Genomic DNA, 19,641 nt, shown 5'->3' on the forward strand with positions numbered 1-19,641 from the left:
CTTTCATGTATTGAAATTTCTTTATACCAGTCCTGTAAAAGCTAGATTATTTTTATTACCTCAATACTAACTCTTTTTTATTATCTCCTTAGACTGTCAATAGTTCAAGAAGTGTATTAGCCAGTAATGCAATGCTGCCAATTATCCCCACAAAGAAAGAAAGGGATTAATCTGCAAAACAGTTTTTTTTTTAGAACAGTCTTAAAATGGAACCCACTTTTATCACAGACTGAATATCACGTGAAATCATGGGAAAGGGTAGAACTGGTATAATAAATTTATTGGGGTTTTTATGTTTTTTATGTTTTTATGTTATTTATGTTTTTAATTTTAAATGGTTTTAAAATTTCGGCCACATTATAATATTTCTTTTTAACTTCTTTTAATGTTTATATATTGAATTTTTACTTGGCTGTACACCGCCCTGAGTCCTCCGGGAGAAGGGCGGTATAAAAATTGAAATAAATAAATAAATAAATAAATAAATAAATAAATAAATAAATAAATAAATAAATAAATCGAGATGATAGCAGGCCATAATACAGTTTAAAAAAAAATAAATGGAAAACACATGGAAAATACTATGAAGATTCTCAGCCATCCAGTCATGGTTGTCCCAAAAGTGCTTTTTCAAGAGGCAACTGGACTTTCTGAAGAAGCTTCTTGGATGAAAAGCGAAACATCTTTAAAAACCAGAAAGTCCAGTTGCCTCTTGAAAAAGTATCTTTGGGACATGGAAAATATGTTTACGAATGAGGGAGGAAAGTTACTGACCCACAGTGGGAATATTCCCATATCCATACAGAGGGCACACAAAAGCAGCAGCAGCAAATATCCCTCTCACTTGTCCCACCACATACATCAAAGTGATAGCATAGCACTCACATAATCTCATCTCCCATGCTCTACAACTATACCAGAAGGTGCCTCCAAAAAAATGGGGAGGAATGTTCCCACGCTCTCTTGACATTTTACATGGCAGATAGGAAAACTCTGCACTGCTGCTGCAAATTCAACTTGAGCTGTTCTCTGTGAGTGTGCATTTTGCGGGGTGGTTTTCCCTTGCTTTTCTTTTTATGTGCCCTTAAGTCTGTCACAATTCTTGGCAGTCTCTAATCCCTGCAGTTTTCTTGGCAACATTTCCGGAAGTGGTTTGCCCTTGCCTTCTTTCTAGGGTTGAGAAAGTGACTAACCCAAAGTCACCCAGCTGGCTTCATGCCTAAGGCAGGATTAGACCTTACAGTTTCCCAGTTTCTAATCCAATGCCTTTAATCACAACACCAATCTGGCTGTTCTTCTTTTTTCTTATGAGGATTCTTCTTTTAAAATTTTCTGTTTCACTCTGTTGTATTTGTTGGAAGAAATGTCCATCTAGGTTCAGTTCCAAGTGGGGAGAAACGCACTGGAAACATGAAGATTGCTTGGAAAGATGTTTTTTAATGGTGGACAGGACCACATGGTTTGAAGTCCTGGGCAAAAAAGACACATGGGTGAGAGACAGATGTATACCCTCTGTTGGGCTTTGAATTTGAGCTTGTATTCTGATTGGTTGTCAGGAGCCATGGAGGGATAACTGTATAGTTTTTGTTTTTGTTTTATTTGCATTTATATCCCACCCTTCTCCGAAGACTCAGGGTGGCTTACACTATGTCAAACAATAGTCTTCATTCATTTGTATATTATATACAAAGTCAACTTATTGCCCCCAACAATCTGGGTCCTCATTTTACCTACCTTATAAAGGATGGAAGGCTGAGTCAACCTTGGGCCTAGTGGGGCTTGAACCTGCAGTAATTGCAAGCAGCTGCTGTTAATAACAGACTGTCTTACCAGTCTGAGCCACAGAGGTTGTCTGTGTCCCAGGCTTGGTTGAACCTTGCTAGGTGATGATGTAATGAAAGGGCTTTGGGCAATTCTTACTATGGCTCTGTCTGAAGGAGGTAGATCTTTATTATGTAGAATAGACTAGCCCAGGCCTTAATGGCCCATTGACAAAGTGGGGGGGGGCTGATTTTCTGCCTCCCTTTTAGGGGAAATATTCTGCCCTTTTAATATTTCCTAAAATATCTCATTTTCCTAGAAAGGGGTGGGTGCTAACTTCCTATGGTATACTATCCAGAGTTACAAAATCCAGAGTTACAAAAACAAGCTGCGACTAATTCCTGGTGATTAAAGAAAAAATCCATACTGCAATATGGAAGTAGTATGCCCCTACCTTCTTCTGGGATATAACATGACAAGGCACACGAAATAGCTTAACAATAAAGAACATTTTATAGCGTTGTAATTTTTTTAAAAAATGAGCAAATATTCATTGTGCTGATATTCAATAATCAAGTTATAGAATCTAAAAAATTAGGACCATGACCAGAAACTAATAATGATGGTAAGAAAATCTTCAGTTTTTACAGAAAATTGACATCACAGTTTGATGACTGACTTTTAAAACAACCTTACATATGATTGTCCTGGAGGAGACCAACTAAATTTTCTGGTGTCTCTTAGAGCAGGGGTGTCAAATTCAAGGCCCAGAGGTCAGATCCGGTCTGCAGGGTGCTTAGATCTGGCCTGCGGGACCATCCTAGAAACAGCAAAGGACCAGTCTGTGGTGACTTTGCCAGTGAAAATAAAGCACACGGCCCTCCCAGGTTCTGTTTTCGGCTGCAAAGGCCTCCTGCCACCCTCTGCCAGTGAAAACAGAGCTGGGGAGGGGGGGGGTGCACGTGCTTCCCTGAGCTCTGGAGCCTCTTTTCGCTGGAAGAACGCTTGGGCCACCACAGACGCCCCGACACAAGTGATGTCAACACCCACCCTGGCCCCTGAAGTCAAAAACAACCCTGATGCGGCCCTCAATGAAATAGAGTTTGATACCCTGTCTTAGAATCTTCATAGGATCAATGACAAAGGGAAAGAAAAAGGACTTATTCATTTTATCTGAAAGAAGAATGTTAACTGTTTTACTATCCAATCTTAACTCAGATGTTTTAGTCCTCATTTTATACTAAAAAGCTGTGTATGTATGTATTATTGTTGTTGTTGTTATTATTGTGACATCTAATACAAACTAAATTTAGGGAAAGAGAATAGAAAGAAAAAATACACAATGCAGAAATATGATTAAGAATGTATGTGTGTGTGTTCTCCAACCTTCATCACAACACATATAAACGAATTTAACAACTCCACCTAAATTTCAATAGCTTAACAGAGCTGTCAGAGCCAAACTGGATCTTCAGAGGCTTTGATGAAGATAGGAAGACAGAAGAAGGAGAGAGAAGCCTTGAAATTAGATTAATAAACTATAAGGAACAACACCATTTCACTGCACACATTCTTTATCACAAAAACGCTTCCCTTCTGAGGGAATACTAGAGTCTGGAGTATAATAAGGCAGAAGGTACACAGCTTAAATTTAATCACACAAGAGTATGAACTAAGCTAATTAAAAACCAAATCTCCAGTATGAAAATCCAATCAAAAGCCACCAAGCCAATCTCTTCTTTCAAAAAATATTGTCACTTGCAAGTTCATGTCTGATTAAGATATTGGAAACAAGCCACAGATCTGAGTGCTCACTCTCATAACTCTTGTTTTCACCACTTAACACACTTCTCTTTCATTGATTAACTTGCATTTCTGCATATTTGTTCATAAATCAGTTCTGTGACTTTATTTATTATTTATTTGTTAAATTTATTAGCTGCCCATCTCGCCTTGGGGCTGCTCTGGTTGGCTTACAACAATAAAATGGGGTGTGTGTGTGACAAAAAATGTAAACAGAACAGCAAAGGAATAATACGATAAAAATAAACAATGGAAGTACAGCAATATGAAATTAAAATGATGGGCGGAAGAGGAGCAGGAAGTACAGGGTGGAGGTAGAGTCAGCTAATTAGTCCAGTAGCCACCTCCAGTGATGTACTCCATAATCTGTACTCAGATTATGTCTCCAGGCCAACTGGCAGAGCAAATCTACAGGTCCTTGCAGAAGGATAGGAGGATGGGGCCAAACCTCATCTGAGAGGAGCAGGATGTTCCAGAGGAGTGGCATTATAGCAGAGAAGGCTTTGTTAGAAATCAACCACAGGTAAAGCATAGGTAATGTATTTCTTTTAAAAAAACACACTTCTTCAAATCAGGCAACTAACTGCAAGAGCTCATCATCAAAATTTACTTAGTCCTAACAGGCTACTGTGCAATACTAAACACTCAGTCCTGGTTTTTATCTGAGCCTTAACAACTGGACCCAATCCTGTTCACCCCATTTTCTTTAGACTCAGTCAATGTTAGTTTATTTATTGACATTACATTAAGGACAAGTAACATATGCCTTGACTTTAGTCTTCTAATCAAGTTCTTTCTTGACCATATGAGCAAATCCTAATGGAGAAGGATTGACTAATCATATGCCATTTAAACAGAATTTATATTAGAGGAAAAATTACAGTCCTGCTTGTATAACAATATATGCTTCTGGGACACCAATACATTCATTCTTCTGTTTGGAAAGGGAAAAAAATCATTCTCTCTGAAAGAAAGTGACAATCAAAACAGATGGCATATTTTGTAGAACTCTAAGCTTCCTTTCATTGCATTCTAAATAGAGCTCTGTTGGCCAGATCCTATATGTCCAGGAAAGCAAAGACACACTGATTTAAATACCTTGATTTAATCAACACTGAGATGAATATGCCTAGTTTTTCAACTACTTTGACAATGCTGGAGCATTTATTCTGCTTAAATGAGAATGCAGGAGGATAGAAGAGAATGCGACTAGCACAACAGGAAAAAAAATTCTGATAATAAGAGCACTTAATCAATTCAACAGCTTGCTTCCTAGGGTTGTGGATGCTCCATCACTGGAGATTTTCAAGAATACACCAGACAACCATTTGACTAGGATGATAGAAGGCTCCGTCTTGAGAAGGCAGCTAGACTAGAACACCTCTCAGGTCCTTTGTAGAGATGAAACGCCGGAAAAGACGCCTAGAGAGTGGATGGAGGGCCAGCCGTTCTGAATCCGACCGAACACTAGTAAGGTCTTATATTCAGACCTATCTAGTGGTGATAAGAGTGGCAAAACGTGATTATGTTTCCGCTCTTATTGCATTGGCAGATAACCGCCCAGCCGCCCTGTTTAGGGTAGCCCGCTCCCTCCTTCATCAGGAGGCACGGGATGACCCCTTGCAAGGGCGTGCTGAGGATTTTGGACAATATCTGGACGATAAAATCGCTCAGATCCGGGATGGTTTGGACTCAAATTGGGTAGATTCGGACAGGATGACAAAGGTAAGTCTTGATGACATTATCTGGGAAGAGTTCGATACTGTGGCTCCCGAGGACATGGACAGGATACTGGGGAGGCTGAATGCAACCACATGTTTATTGGACCTGTGTCCCTCCTGGTTGGTACTGGCCACACAGGAGGTTACACGAGGCTGGCTCCAGGGAATTGTCAACGCTTCTTTGACTGAGGGTGTCGTCCCTACTGCTCTGAAAGAGGCAGCGGTGAGGCCCCTCCTCAAGAAGCCCTCCCTGGACCCAGCTGTTTTAGCGAACTACCGTCCTGTCTCCAACCTTCGTTTTGTAGCGAAGGTTGTTGAGAGTGTGGTGGCACGACAGCTCCCCCAGTACCTGGATGAAACTGTCTATCTAGACCCGTTCCAGTCCGGTTTCAGGCCTGGGTACAGCATGGAGACGGCTTTGGTTGCGTTGGTAGATGATCTCTGGAGGGCTCGGGACAGGCTATTCCTCTGCCCTGGTCCTATTAGATCTCTCAGCAGCTTTTGATACCATGGTATCTTGCTGCGACGGCTGGGGGGTTTAGGAGTGGGGGGCACCGTTTTTCGGTGGTTCTCCTCCTATCTCTCTGACCGGTCGCAGACGGTGTTGGCAGGGGGGCAGAGATCGGCCGCAAGGCACCTCATGTGTGGGTGCCACAGGGGTCGGTTCTCTCGCCTCTCCTGTTCAACATCTATATGAAGCCGCTGGGCGAGATCATTCGTGGTTTTGGGGTGCAATACCATCTGTATGCTGATGATACTCAGCTGTACATTTCTACCCCCAACCACCCCAACGAAGTCGTTGAAGTGATGTCCTGGAGTCTGGAGGCCGTGCGGGTTTGGATGGGGAAGAACAGGCTTCGACTCAACCCTTCCAAGACTGAGTGGCTGTGGATGCCGGCATCCCGGTACAGCCAGTTGATGCCATCGCTGACTGTTGGGGGCGAGTCATTGGCCCCAATGGAGAGGGTTCACAACTTAGGCATCCTCCTGGATGGATGGTTGTCCTTTGAAGAGCATATGACGACCATCTCCAGGGGAGCTTTTTATCAGGTACGCCTGATACGCCAGTTGCATCCCTTTCTAGACCGGGATTCCCTATGCACGGTCACTCATGCCCTCGTCACTTCCTGCCTGGACTACTGCAATGGTCTCTACATGGGGCTCCCCTTGAAGAGCACCCGGAGACTCCAGTTGGTCCAGAACGCGGCTGCGCGGGTGATAGAGGGAGCAACTCGAGGCTCCCATATAACACCTCTCCTGCGCATGCTGCACTGGCTTCCTGTGGTCTTCCGGGTGCAATTCAAGGTGTTGGTTACCACCTTTAAAGCGCTCCATGGCATAGGACCGGGTTATTTACGGGACCGCCTGCTGCCACCAATAGCCTCCCATCGACCTGTGTGCTCCTATAGGGAGGGCCTCCTCAGGGTGCCGTCAGTCAAACAATGTCGACTGGCGACCCCCAGGGGGAGGGCCTTCTCTGTGGGGGCACCTGCCCTCTGGAATGAGCTGCCTCCAGGGTTACGACAACTCCCTGACTTCCGGACCTTTCGTCGTGAGTTGAAGACGTTTTTGTTTTACCACGCAGGGCTGGCTTGAAGTAATAGTAATTTTAATAGGGGTTTATTATAGTTTTATTATTGTTTTTAAGTCTTAACCCGGCCAAATTGAATTAGTTTTTTAACAGATTTTTTAAACTTTTATGTTATATGTTATCTGGCTGTAAACCGCCCTGAGTCCTTTGGGAGAAGGGGGGTATAGAAATCAAATCAAATTAAACTAAACTAAACTAGCCCTATCATTCTATGAAAATAACACTAGCTAGGGCAAGCAATCTACAACATTGACTGGCTTCCCATTCATATCAAAACTATGCTTACCATCATGTAGCCATTCACCAGAGAGAAAAACAGTCCTAATAGTGGGTAGAGACAAATATAGGGATCAGAGTCACGGGGCAGACAAATCCTTGGTGCTCCAAACCATCTCCCTATCTTAACCCAACATGAACAACTTTTATGATAAAAAAGATGAGACTTGCTATACAGAAATTGGAAAACAGAGAAATGTTTATTGCTGTTAGGGTGCCTTTGAAATATTCCTGAAGGCAGGAAGAATTTTATCATCTTACCTCTCTCCAAATCTAGAGAAAGTATTTTTAAATGACACAGTTTCTTCCCACTTGTGACACCTTCCTGAAATAACTTTAACTAGTGAAAAGTGTTGGGTCCTGCCAGTAATAACAGCCCAGAAATATACCTTAATTGATTGTTGACTCATGTTTTTCCTCATATTATTTGATAATGTTTATGTTTGTGAAAGAATGAGAATGCTGAAGATAGAATATTGTTTATTTTTGGAGATTGGATAAAAATTTAAGAATTTAAGATGGAAATATGAATTATATTTGGGAGACTGTTTAAGGAAGAAAGGTATATTATAAAAGAATTTCTGATGAATACTGGAAGATGGAATATCGTCTTGGTCTTGATTGATGAATATTGGATATTAAAAACTATAAGATTCTGAAGACTTCAGGAGTGGAATGGATTGATATATATTTGGTGTTAACTGATGAAGATTGGATATTAAAAACTATGTATTTTATTGATGAACAGGAAATACTAATTTAATTGGAAGATTCTGAAGATTTTAGGAGTGGAATGGACTGATATATAATGGACTGGAAGAAGAATGTACTTTTTTGTTTCTGGAAGGGGAGTTAAGGTCTTAGAGAGAGGAGTGACTATGGATTATGACATATGTTGTATTTTAATTTATGATTGTTAATCTTATACCCTATACTTTGTTCTGGGAAGTCTCGGGGGGTGGGAGGGAGGAGGAAGGGGAGGGGGAGATGAAGGATCAATGTAAAGGAATGATTGAAGATATGTAATTAAGAAATAGAAATAATTTGAAATGAAATCGGGGCTGCTCAGCTGCCATTTCAGAAGGGAATGGAAAGGAAGAGGAGAGAGTGAAGGAAGAAAGTAGGTAGGAAAGAGAGAGGTAGAAAAGGGGAAAGGAGAGGAAGAAGAAGGGGAAGGAGAGAGGGTTAGAAAGGGGGGAAGAGAAGAGTAGGGAAGGAGGAGAGGATGTAGAAAAGCGAAGGAGAGGAAGGATGAAGAAAGTAGAAGAAAGTAGAGGAGGAAAGGTTTGTTAAGGAAGGAAGTGGTAGCTGGGCAGGTCCGAATAAGTAACAAATGAAAGTTAATGACTAATGTTGAATAAGAGACTGTATATTGAATAGGTTGTTGGAAAATGGAAATAAAACTTTTTTACTAAAAAAAAAAAAAAGAAAGAAAGAAAGAATGAATGAGAATGCTGAGGATAATTTGCACCCAACTATTGAACCACTGTAAGCAAATACAAAATATGTTGGGAGAGAGAACTGAGAAAGCTCAGCTCCTAAAGCCTTGAAGGTTAGAAACAATCAGATGTGTGAATCTCCAGCAGGGAGAATAAGGGGTGGCAAGGTCAGAAAGATGCAAGCCTGGCCCCTTTTGTATATGCATTGCGATATCACATGCAAATATAAAAGGGGTGGAGCTTGCCTTCCAATGCATGCTCTTATCACTTGATGAAAGGAGTACGATTTGGCTGTCAACCAATCCCACCCTCATTTTACTCAATAAGAGTTTTCTCTTGCACTGAAGCCATAAATATTGTTTTGGCTACTTCCATACAGCACTTCAATCTTATTTAAAATTCTGTCCTACTTTTAAAACACAGCATTCCTTTAATCCAAACCTTGTTTGCAATCAAAGATTTTTTTCTTTATTCCTTAATCTCTGAAACCAGAGTGTCTGAAAATAATAATCTTTCAAAGACTCTTTCAACACCAGATGCAGCACCAGTTGCAAACCAATTGAAAGCCTAGCATGAAATAAATGTCTGAAGCTGCTGCTGCTGGAAAAAAAAAAGGAACTGCTCAGGACACAGAGATCCAACAGCTATTATAATAGATCTTGACCAAAGATCTATTGTAATAGATCTTGACCAAAAGATCTTGATTTCAAAAACAGCTGCAATGACAGAGTCACCTGTAATGAGCCACCTGACAGCCAAGTCTCCACAGAGTAGAGAAGCATGAATGATAACTTTCATTTTCCCATAATGCATATTCCCATAAAGAATTAATTGCCTTCACGTGAATTTCCTTCCATATAAAGTGGGTCCATATAATTATGTCACTGTTTACACATATGTGATGTACCGTAGACTTTCAAGGCAAATGAACATTCCCCTCTCCATTTCTTCTGGCTGAACAAGAGAGACTTCTTGGCTATATCAACTCATCTTCATTTAATTCTTGATGACAAGAGTCACGGCAGGCAAAAGTGCAATTTCTTATCTTCCTCTATCAGAAAAAATATATTAGTAGTCTATAAATAGGGCAATATTTTCCCAATATCGTCTTGCAAACAGTGACGGTAAAATAAATAAATAAAAATAAAATAGTTCTTCATATAATACTCTGCCCCAACCAGGCATTTTCCAGTTCAGTTGTACATGAGCTCTGGAGGGAGGGAGGGAAGGAAGGAAGGAAGGAAGGAAGGAAGGAAGGAAGGAAGGAAGGAAGGAAGGAAGGAAGGAAGGAAGGAAGGAAGGAAGGAAAGAAGGGTACATATATGAATAATGAAAACAAAACCAAAATTACCAGCATGCTGGAATCTGTGATGCCAATATTTTTGAAGAGTATAAGATTTCAAATATTAACTTAAAATATGAAATTTGGAACAGATCCAATTTTCCATTTAGTAATTACATGTTTTATTATTAAGATAACGTATGAGCTGTTTAACCTAACCGTAAGACTGTCATTTGTTACACTGGATTTTCTTTCGCATTCAGCAACTATTCTCTTTCTTGACACAAAGAATAAATCCGTTTCTCCCAAGGAAGCTTTTAAATTGATTTTGTTATTACTTCATATATAACTTTTAGTCTCCTACAATAAATTATTCTGTCCCAGATAAAAGCTTCTATTGCAGTTGACTTCCAGAGGAGGTATGGTGAACAAAGATAGCTCCGTGGAGCCAATGAGTGCAGCAAAGACAAAGGAACCAGTCTAGTCACTTGGAAGGGCAGGAGATTGCCTACATGACAATCTATAGAGCCAAGGTAGTGCAGTGGTTAGAGTGCAGTACTGCAGGCTACTTCAACTGACTGCTAGCTGCAGTTCCGCAGTTCAAATCTCACTGGTTCAAGGTTGACTCAGACTTCTATTTTTCTGAGGTGGGTAAAATGAGGATCCAGATTGTTGGGGGCAATATGCTGACTCTGTAAATTGCTTAGAAAGGGCTGTATAAGCACTATGAAGTGGAATATAAATCTAAGTGGTATTGCTATGGGCTCTGGATGGCTGCTTTTTCCAAGGAGACTGCAGGACAGCAATTTTCCATAGGTTTGAGTGCTGGGAGATAACAGAATTCACACACTGTAGTGGAGAATTTTGAAACACACTCAATTCACAAACCTCATATTTTAATAGGCAAATTGCCTATTAAGATTTTTTAAGCTATTAGACCTTTGGAATGATGAGTCTGAAGAGTCTTCATTGGGTTTTCTTCAAGTGTGAACAAAAGACAAAATCAAATACAAGCTTAAGAACTTAAAAAATCTGAAATAAAGAGCAAAACAGCTAAATAAGATTTTGATCTTAGAAAGTTATAAACAGACTGTGGGGCCAGATAAATTTGAATACTGAAACTTTTGCAATAAGATTTTGTAGTTAATTATAAAGAACAAGAGCTTCTTGTGGACAACAAATCTATTTTGGCTTTTGGAAGACATAACAGATATACAGTCATGGCCGAAAGTGTTGGCATCCCAGAATTTTTTCCAGAAAATCAAGTATTTCTCACAGAAAAGCATTGCAGTAACACATGTTTTGCTATACACATGTTTATTCCCTTTGTGTGTATTGGAACAAAACAAAAGAAGGGAGGAAAAAAAGCAAATTGGACATAATGTCACACAAAACTCCAAAAATGGCTGGACAAAATTATTGGCACCCTTTCAAAATTGTGGATAAATAAGATTGTTTCAAGCGTGTGATGCTCCTTTAAACTCACCTGGGGCAAGTAACAGGTGTGGGCAATATCAAAATCACACCTGAAAGCAGATAAAAAGGAGAGAAGTTCACTTAGTCTTTGCATTGTGTGTCTGTGTGTGCCACACTAAGCATGGGCAACAGAAAGAGAAGAGAACTGTCTGAGGACTTGAGAACCAAAATTGTGGAAAAATATCAACAATTTCAAGGTTACAAGTCCATCTCCAGAGATCTAGATTTGCCTTTGTCCACAGTGCGCAACATTTTCAAGATGTTTGCAACCCATGGCACTGTAGCTAATCTCCCTGGGCGTGGACAGAAGAGAAAAATTGATGAAAGGTTGCAACGCAGGATAGTCCGGATGGTGGATAAGCAGCCCCAAACAAGTTCCAAAGAAATTCAAGCTGTCCTGCAGGCTCAGGGAGCATCAGTGTCAGCACGAACTATCCGTCAACATGTAAATGAAATGAAACACTATGGCAGGAGACCCAGGAGGACCCCACTGCTAACACAGAGACATAAAAAAGCAAGACTACAGTTTGCCAAAATGTACTTGAGTAAGCCAAAATCCTCCTGGGAAAACGTCTTGTGGACAGATGAGACCAAGATAGAGCTTTTTGGTAAAGCACATCATTCTACTGTTTACCAAAAACGGAATGAGGCCTACAAAGAAAAGAACACAGTACCTACAGTGAAATATGGTGGAGGTTCAATGATGTTTTGGGGTTGTTTTGCTGCCTCTGGCACTGTGTGCCTTGACTGTGTACAAGGCATCAAGAAATCTGAGGATTACTAAAGGATTTTGGGTCGCACTGTAGAGCCCAGTGTCAGAAAGCTGGGTTTGTGTCCGAGATCTTGGGTCTTCCAGCAGGACAATGACCCCAAACATACATCAAAAAGCACCCAGAAATGGATGGCAACAAAGTGCTGGACAGTTCTGAAGTGACCAGCAATGAGTCCAGATCTAAATCCCATTGAACACCTGTGGAGAGATCTTAAAATTGCTGTTGGGAAAAGGCGCCCTTCCAATAAGAGACCTGGAGCGGTTTGCAAAGAAAGAGTGGTCCAAAATTCCGGGTGAGAGGTGTAAGAAGCTTATTGACGGTTATAGGAAGCGACTGATTTCAGTTATTTTTTCCAAAGGGTGTGCAACCAAATATTAAGTTAAGGGTGCCAATAATTTTGTCCAGCCCATTTTTGGAGTTTTGTGTGACATTATGTCCAATTTGCTTTTTTTCCTCCCTTTTTTTGTTTTGTTCCAATACACACAAAGGGAATAAACATGTGTATAGCAAAACATGTATTACTGCAATACTTTTCTGTGAGAAATACTTGATTTTCTGGAAAAAATTCTGGGGTGCCAACACTTTCGGCCATGACTGTAAGTGATTTCATGATTTATAAACTGGGCACTAGAGAAGACTAAAGATTTAGTTTTTAGTCTGCCAATCAAATGTAAAATATTATGCAAGCCTATCAAATGCAAAATGACAATGAGAACAATATAACAATGAGAATACTGAAGGAGAGTTTTGAAGAATGGAGTGAAAAATTAGTAGCCACAGTACCAACTATGTCAATAGTCATGTCCAAAAGGTGTTATTGAAAAAAATGACAGATGTAGAATAAGTTTTATCTGATAGGTTAGAGTATCAACAATATATTTACTACTGACAAGCCAAGATAATGACTTAGAAAAGGATACTTCACTAGATCTACAAAAGAAATTGGCTGATGTTTTAAAATTCAAAAGTCAAATGCAAATTATAAATGTTTGTGACTTGGAAAATGTTTTCCTATTGAGTTTACAAAGAAGGCTTGTTAAAGCCTTCAATAAGGCTTCCATGTGATGGGACAAAGAAGAAATGAAGAGAAATCAAATCCTACGACAATGTTTGAATGAACTAGATTAAGACTGTCAGAAGTAAAAGGGGTGTTGGTCTTACCTGATATGCTCCTTCTCATTGGGTGGAGATAGCATTCAGGAATGGGTTGACCTCGTCTCCTTAGCTAATTGGACTGAGTCTGTCAGAGCTGTAAGGACACGCCTTTGTTGCAGGGGCTCCCCAGCTTTTGGTGAAGACAAAGTGACAGACTCGACATGTCTTGTTCTAAGACCCTCACCTGATGGACCAAGGACCAGACAGTCTTCAGTGTGGGGCTGGATGCTATCTCCACTCAATGAGAAGAAACGTATCAGATAAGACCAACACCCCTTCTCCATAGTGGTGGAGATAGCATCCTGGAATGGGACATACCAAAGCTGGCTTCTCCTATGAGTGGACTGCAGTCTGGTCCGACGTCCCGTCCTCTGTATGGACACGTTGAAGTACTGACCTTCCAAATGCCACCTCCGCCGAGGCAATGATGTCCAATTTATAATGCCTGATAAAAGGGGTGGGAGAGGACCAAGTCAATGCTCGACAGACCTCCTCTATAGAGGCCTGTATTGCCCATGCCATGGTTGTAGCCGCACTCTGGGTAAAGTGTGTAGTTACTCGGCTAGGCTGCAGAAGGGCCTGCAGTTCATAGGCCTTAGCAATGGTGGATCTAGCCATTGCCCCACATTGCGATGGGGGCAATGACCTTGTTCCCCAACGTGGCAGGCTGGAATGAAAGAAAGAGGGACTCTGTTTTCCTTAGATCGGAATTCCGTTTAACATATATGCCCTCCTTACATCCAAGGTGTGCCACCTCTTCTCCAAGGAGTGGACTGGGTCAGGGCAGAAGTTAGGCAATATCAGTTCCTGTGCCCTGGGAAACCAGGTGTTCACCTTAGGGACAAAGGAGGGGTCCAACCACAAAATTACACTATCTGGATGGAAAATCCAGAGGCCCTTCCTTTCTGACAAGGCCGCCAGTTCAAACACCCGCCTGACCAATGGCCACAAGGAATGCCACCTTATTTATAAGGAAATGCAGGTGGCCAATCTTAACGGCTCGTAAGGGTCCCCGGTGAGGGAGTTCAAGACCCTGACCAGGCCCCATGTACTATCGGGGGACACAAGTTGGTTGTGCCCCTGATGAATCCACGGACCATGAGATGCTGTGTAAGAGACTCCAGCATCCCACACACCAATACTGTGGAAAGGGCTTCCACCTGCCTCTGAATGGTATTGGGCAATAGCCCTTTATCTAGTCCATCCTGGAAGAACTCAAGGATCTGGGCTACTGTGACATCTATGGGAGGAATATCTGCCCTGGCACACCAAATACAAAAGGCCTTCCAAATGGCATTGTATATGCGTTCAGTGGCAGGCCTCCTAGAGGCTTGTATTATCTTGATGACCCTGGAGGAAAAATTGTCCCCCCTCAGAATGTTCCGCTCAAGCACCAGGCGGACAGTTGGAGCCACTGAGGCTCCAGATGGACCAAGGACCTCTAGCTGAGGTAGATCTTGTTCGGAGGGATCCTCCAAGGTCAAGCTACCAATATGGTTATGAGGTCGGCAAACCATGGACTTTTGGGCCAGTGGGGAGCCAGGAGTAGGACCTCTGCCTTCTCCACCAGAACCTACCTTATCACCCTTGGAATAAGGGGAAGAGGAGAGAAGGCCCCGGAAGCCATGGACTGCGGAGAGCATTGGTCCCCTCTGCCCCCGGTGCTGGAAACCTGGTGTAAAGCTTGACTGCTGAGAATTGTCTGGGGTGGCAAACAGATCTGCCACCAGAAGATGAAGCGGTCCATCAGTTCCCAGAATAGGAACAGGTGCAGGTGCCACTCCACGTGGTCAATGGAGGCTCTGCTGAGCCAATCCGCCTGCACATTTGAAACCCCGGAGAAATGCTCCACACAGCTCTCTGTTCCGTTTAAACGGAGCGCAACAACTCCTGACTGGTTCAAAATGTCAGGCGCAGCAGCACAGAGTTCTTCTCAGAGTGCAAGCTCCTGTAATGACTGCCCGACTCTCTCAGGTCAGGAGCACAAAAGCTCTGCTATCTGGCTTCCCTGGCTGTCGAAGATAGGAGCGCAAAAGCTCTGCTAGCTTCTGTAATGGCTGCCCGACTCTCTCAGGGTGGAAGCGCAAAAGCTCCACTATCTGGCTTCCCTTGCTGTCAAAGGCAGGAGCATGAAAGCTCCGCTACCAATCAAGGAGTGCCTCCTGTTACTTCCAAGGATCAATCATAGGGCTAGCTGCATGGGACAGAACCCTCCCAGGTACCCTGACAGCCAAGGATCCCAACTCTCGAGCTGAAGCCCTCACAGCTGAGATGATCCCAGATACCAAATGTTCGGGAGTCAGCTGGTTGAAACACTCATGAATTTGAAGTCTGTGATGGAGAAAGAGATCCAGGAATATTCCTGTCAAAGACTGGAAAAACTCTTGACAAGTCTGTCCTAGCTGAGGGACTGAGTCAAAAGCGGGGGAGTCCTAGCAACAGAGGAGTGTCCTTACAGCTCTGACAGACTCAATCCAATCAGCTAAGCAGGCAAGGTCAACCCATTCCTGGATGCTGTCTCTACCACTATGGAGAAAGAAGGAATATTAAGTTGGTTAATTTGATCAAAGTTAAAATAAAATGTAGTTACAGTACTTCTAGCAACCATTATGGATTTTTTCCTGACACCAGAACTGAAAAGATTAAGCTTTATAGATTTGTTTTTAGATAAAGGATCAAATATTGAATAAAGAAAAATATAGAATAAAGAGATAAGTGTTTGTAACCTTAGAAATGGTGAAGAATCACAAAATTTGTTTCAACTCGTGATGAAGATTGGAAGTCACTTATCTGCATATATTATTCTTATTATATCCTTACTTTTTTCTTTCTTCTTTTTCTTGTAACTTTTACTCTTTTTTTAAGTTTAATTTGTATTGTGTTTTACTATTATAATCAAAATTCTTAAGAAATTATGTACCTAAAAATGGAATTTCCATCAGTCATCAATCTTTTTGCTGTTCTCAATCTATTTAAGTCGCACTGTCACACACTGAGAACTTCTAGCAATTGGCACGCTTCCATTTATTCAGAACTTGTGAAGTTTTTAGGCTACCACAACATCTGCATTGCACTAAGGGGACTAGAAGCATGTTCAATGACTCCAGGCAATTAACTAGATGCTACAGCCAAGGTCACACTTCAAAGTCTCAGCAATAGCACCTGTTAGCTCCACTGTTCCTTCCAATACCAGTTACATCAAATCCTGTTTACAAAATATTGGCTAATACTTCAGGCACAAAAAGTTGGCTTTAAACATTAAACATTGGCAATTTTGCTACAGCTGGAGGAGCTGTAGTTCATTTTATGGTATTTATACAACTCTTTCACCTCAACTATTATGTTGAAGGATATAACAATAAAGGTGCATCTCTATTTTTATCTATTTCTAAAGATGTATATCACAATGGGTGGGAAGGTGCTCTTGGCTAAATCAGCAGTGTTGGAAGAAAAGCAGGCATTTATTCCCTCCCTTAACTATAGAAAGGATGAAAACAGACCTACTGAAGCTGGCATCTGCCCCATGGGGAAAGTTGCTAATGGTTTCCCTCTTGAAAGGAACAGCAGTTTAAGGAAAAGCAATCATTCTAGGGTACCGAATCCCTTTATTTGGCTAATTTTAACTCACAGTATTTAACGAGATAATGCTACAATTTCTTAAGATGTCTAGTGCAACTATGTCAACAGCAAAACATAAGTGTGCCCAATTTTGCCCTGAAAAACAAATATATAGATCTCAAAGGCCTAATGGATAGATACATTAGATACTAGACTTAATAGATACTAGACTTAGTATCTATCCCCTGCTATATCATAATGCTGTGGTTCAATCATCACACTAAACCATAGTCAATTATAAAGGCATGAGCAAGAACAAGTTGCAACAAGCTCACTCTCCTTCTTACTAAGGAAGAAGACATTCAGATTATTTTGCACTCCTGTAAACCACATATTACTGTTTCATCTGGGCTTGGAAATGCAGTGAAGATAAACTATAGTTATTTTAAATATGATAGACTTAATTACTAATGTGGCTTTTCAAAATGAAACATAACTAGCCCTAATTATAGTTGCAGAAAACAAACAAATGGAAAAGGAAAGAAGGTGAAACGAGAGTCCAAGGTTTACTGTGCTTTTTCCTGCTTGCATACACCGCGACATATAGATGCACTGTATAGTTGCATATATTGGCAAAAGATGGTCCACCTTTTTTTACTTGAAGCTAAGAGTGGAAGAGGAACTACGAAACTACAGACCAGCAGGTACATTAGAAATCCCTGTTTAAATGCACATGGCACCAGCAGGCAACGATAGATAGTACTTGAAATGCCTACTGGCCTATTGTGGTCTAAGTACATCACTCCAACCAGGACATTCAGCTTTTGACAGCTTCTCTTCCAACATGTGGCTTTTACTTGGAGTCTGACTCCATTGTTAGTTGCACATTTAATGTTCTTTATCCTATGATGGAAACTCTATCTCCCATGACACTGTCACTGATATTAGATGCAAAGTACTGTGTTCTCACCGGGAGCACAGCAATTTCAACTACCTTTCAGTGTTTTGCCACTGGCTAATATTGAATTATTGAATACGATACATTCATATTCACTGAATATGGTATTCTGAGCAACGCAACAGCACACAGGCTATCTAAAATATCTGGTTAGCTTGCTGGTGCTATAGGGATGTCATCACTTCAACATGAAGTGACTCCGGGTTATCTTACTCATAACGCAAACCAGTCTTTCCAATCCAATGGCCTCCAAAGTGTTGGGCCAACAGTACCCAGGATTTTCCCCTAACATGCAGTTACAAGTTGTTCTAGAAGTTGTAGTTGAGGAACTCCAAAATGGGAAGGCACACTCAAGCAATTCTTTCAGTCTTGTCTTTACGAGCTAGGGTGGTACAGTGGTTAGAATTCAGTATCACAAGTTAACTCAGTCCACTGCCAGGAGTTTGATCCCCATTGGCTCAAGGTTATGTTGACTCTGTAAACCGCTTAGAGTACGCTGCAAAATACTATAAAGCAGTATACAAGTCTAAGCGCTATTGCTATGTGCCCACTGACTGACCCATTTTCTTAAGGGTCGAAAAGTCCTCCTCTTCCTTCTTTGCCATAAGCAAAATCAAGTCAGACACTGGCTTCAGAAACACCACTTCAGTGTGGTTTAAAATTAAAAACGCAAAATATTATAAGGACAAGAGACAATCCTAAGAAGCAGATAAGAATTACCGCATTTTTCGCACTATAAGATGCTCCGGCCTATAAGACACACATTAGCTTTAGAGGAGGAAAACAGGGGGGGGGGAATCTGCCTCTGCCTCCTAGCATCCACCCAGTATTCATCTGGCTAGCATCCTTGCAGCTAACAGCAAACAGTCTATCTCCTCCGTGTCTGCTGCCTTGGCCAGGGAATCCTGGAGCATTCACTATTGAGCAGCTGATTGGCAGTTGGATTGACATCCTGGAATCCACCAATCAGCTGTTCTCAGTGGTGGGGATTGCCCATTCTGTGCCACCTATTCACCACCGCCTATCGATCCCCACTGCCTAGAACAGCTGATCAGTGGTATCTCCACCACCACCACCCCGCCGCAATATTCATTCTATAAGACACACAGACATTTCCATCCATTTTTTTGGTGGGAGGAGTGCATCTTATAGTGTGAAAAATATGGCAATTAAAATCCAAGGAAAAGAAGAGTCTTGCCTCATACTAAAACAGAATACTTTTTGTCCCTACCTCTTTCATTTCAGACTGGAAAAGCTCATGGAAAAACAGCAATAGCACTTAGACTTGTATACTGCTCCACAGTGCTCTACAGTACTCTCTGGGTAGTTTACTATGTCAGCATATTGCCCACCCCTAATCTGGAACCTCATTTTACTGACCATGGAAGGATGGAAGGCTTAGTAAATGTCGAGTCCCATTAGGGTCGAACTCCTGGCTGTGGGCAGAGACAGAAGAATATGCTATTTTTCAGTACTAACAGAGATATTAAGTTTAATTCTAGCCTACTCCACTTGCGCAATTCACAGCTGTTTCCAAATTATAATTTTGATTTTGACATATCAACTGTCTGCCCCCAAGCTTTTCCATTTTCCAAAAACAGGGCCTACAATCAAACTTGATGCACCAACAAAAACACATTTAAGAGGCTTCTCTCAATGTGCAGTATATTTATTTACTATAATTAACATAACATTACAGCAGCTGGAGTTTTAAAAGTTGAAGGGAATGCCATTCAAGAAAACAATGTCAAATTTCAGCTGATTGCAAATTTCAGTTCTGTTAGGTATTTTTTTAACAAATGCATCCTGTATTGATTTAAAGTTAATTTCACATGTCCTTGAAGACAA

At 41.3% G+C, this 19,641-nt stretch overlaps 1 protein-coding gene across 8 annotated transcripts in view; it reads right to left on the bottom strand.

Annotated features, from left to right (window-relative positions):
• The window catches only part of NCKIPSD (NCK interacting protein with SH3 domain), a 148,444-nt gene that overhangs the window by 87,132 nt on the left and 41,671 nt on the right, over positions 1-19,641 (bottom strand). Inside the window, exon 1 of one of the 8 annotated variants that reach the window (XM_058170186.1) lies at positions 13,596-13,718. The exons of the other annotated variants lie outside the window; for them this stretch is intronic. The gene's annotated coding sequence lies outside the window, so the exon portion shown is untranslated. Of the gene's footprint in view, positions 1-13,595; positions 13,719-19,641 lie in introns of those variants that run through there. 8 annotated transcript variants of the gene reach the window in all.

The sequence above is a fragment of the Ahaetulla prasina genome, chromosome 2, assembly GCF_028640845.1.
Source record: "Ahaetulla prasina isolate Xishuangbanna chromosome 2, ASM2864084v1, whole genome shotgun sequence".
Taxonomy (NCBI): Eukaryota; Metazoa; Chordata; class Lepidosauria; order Squamata; family Colubridae; genus Ahaetulla; species Ahaetulla prasina.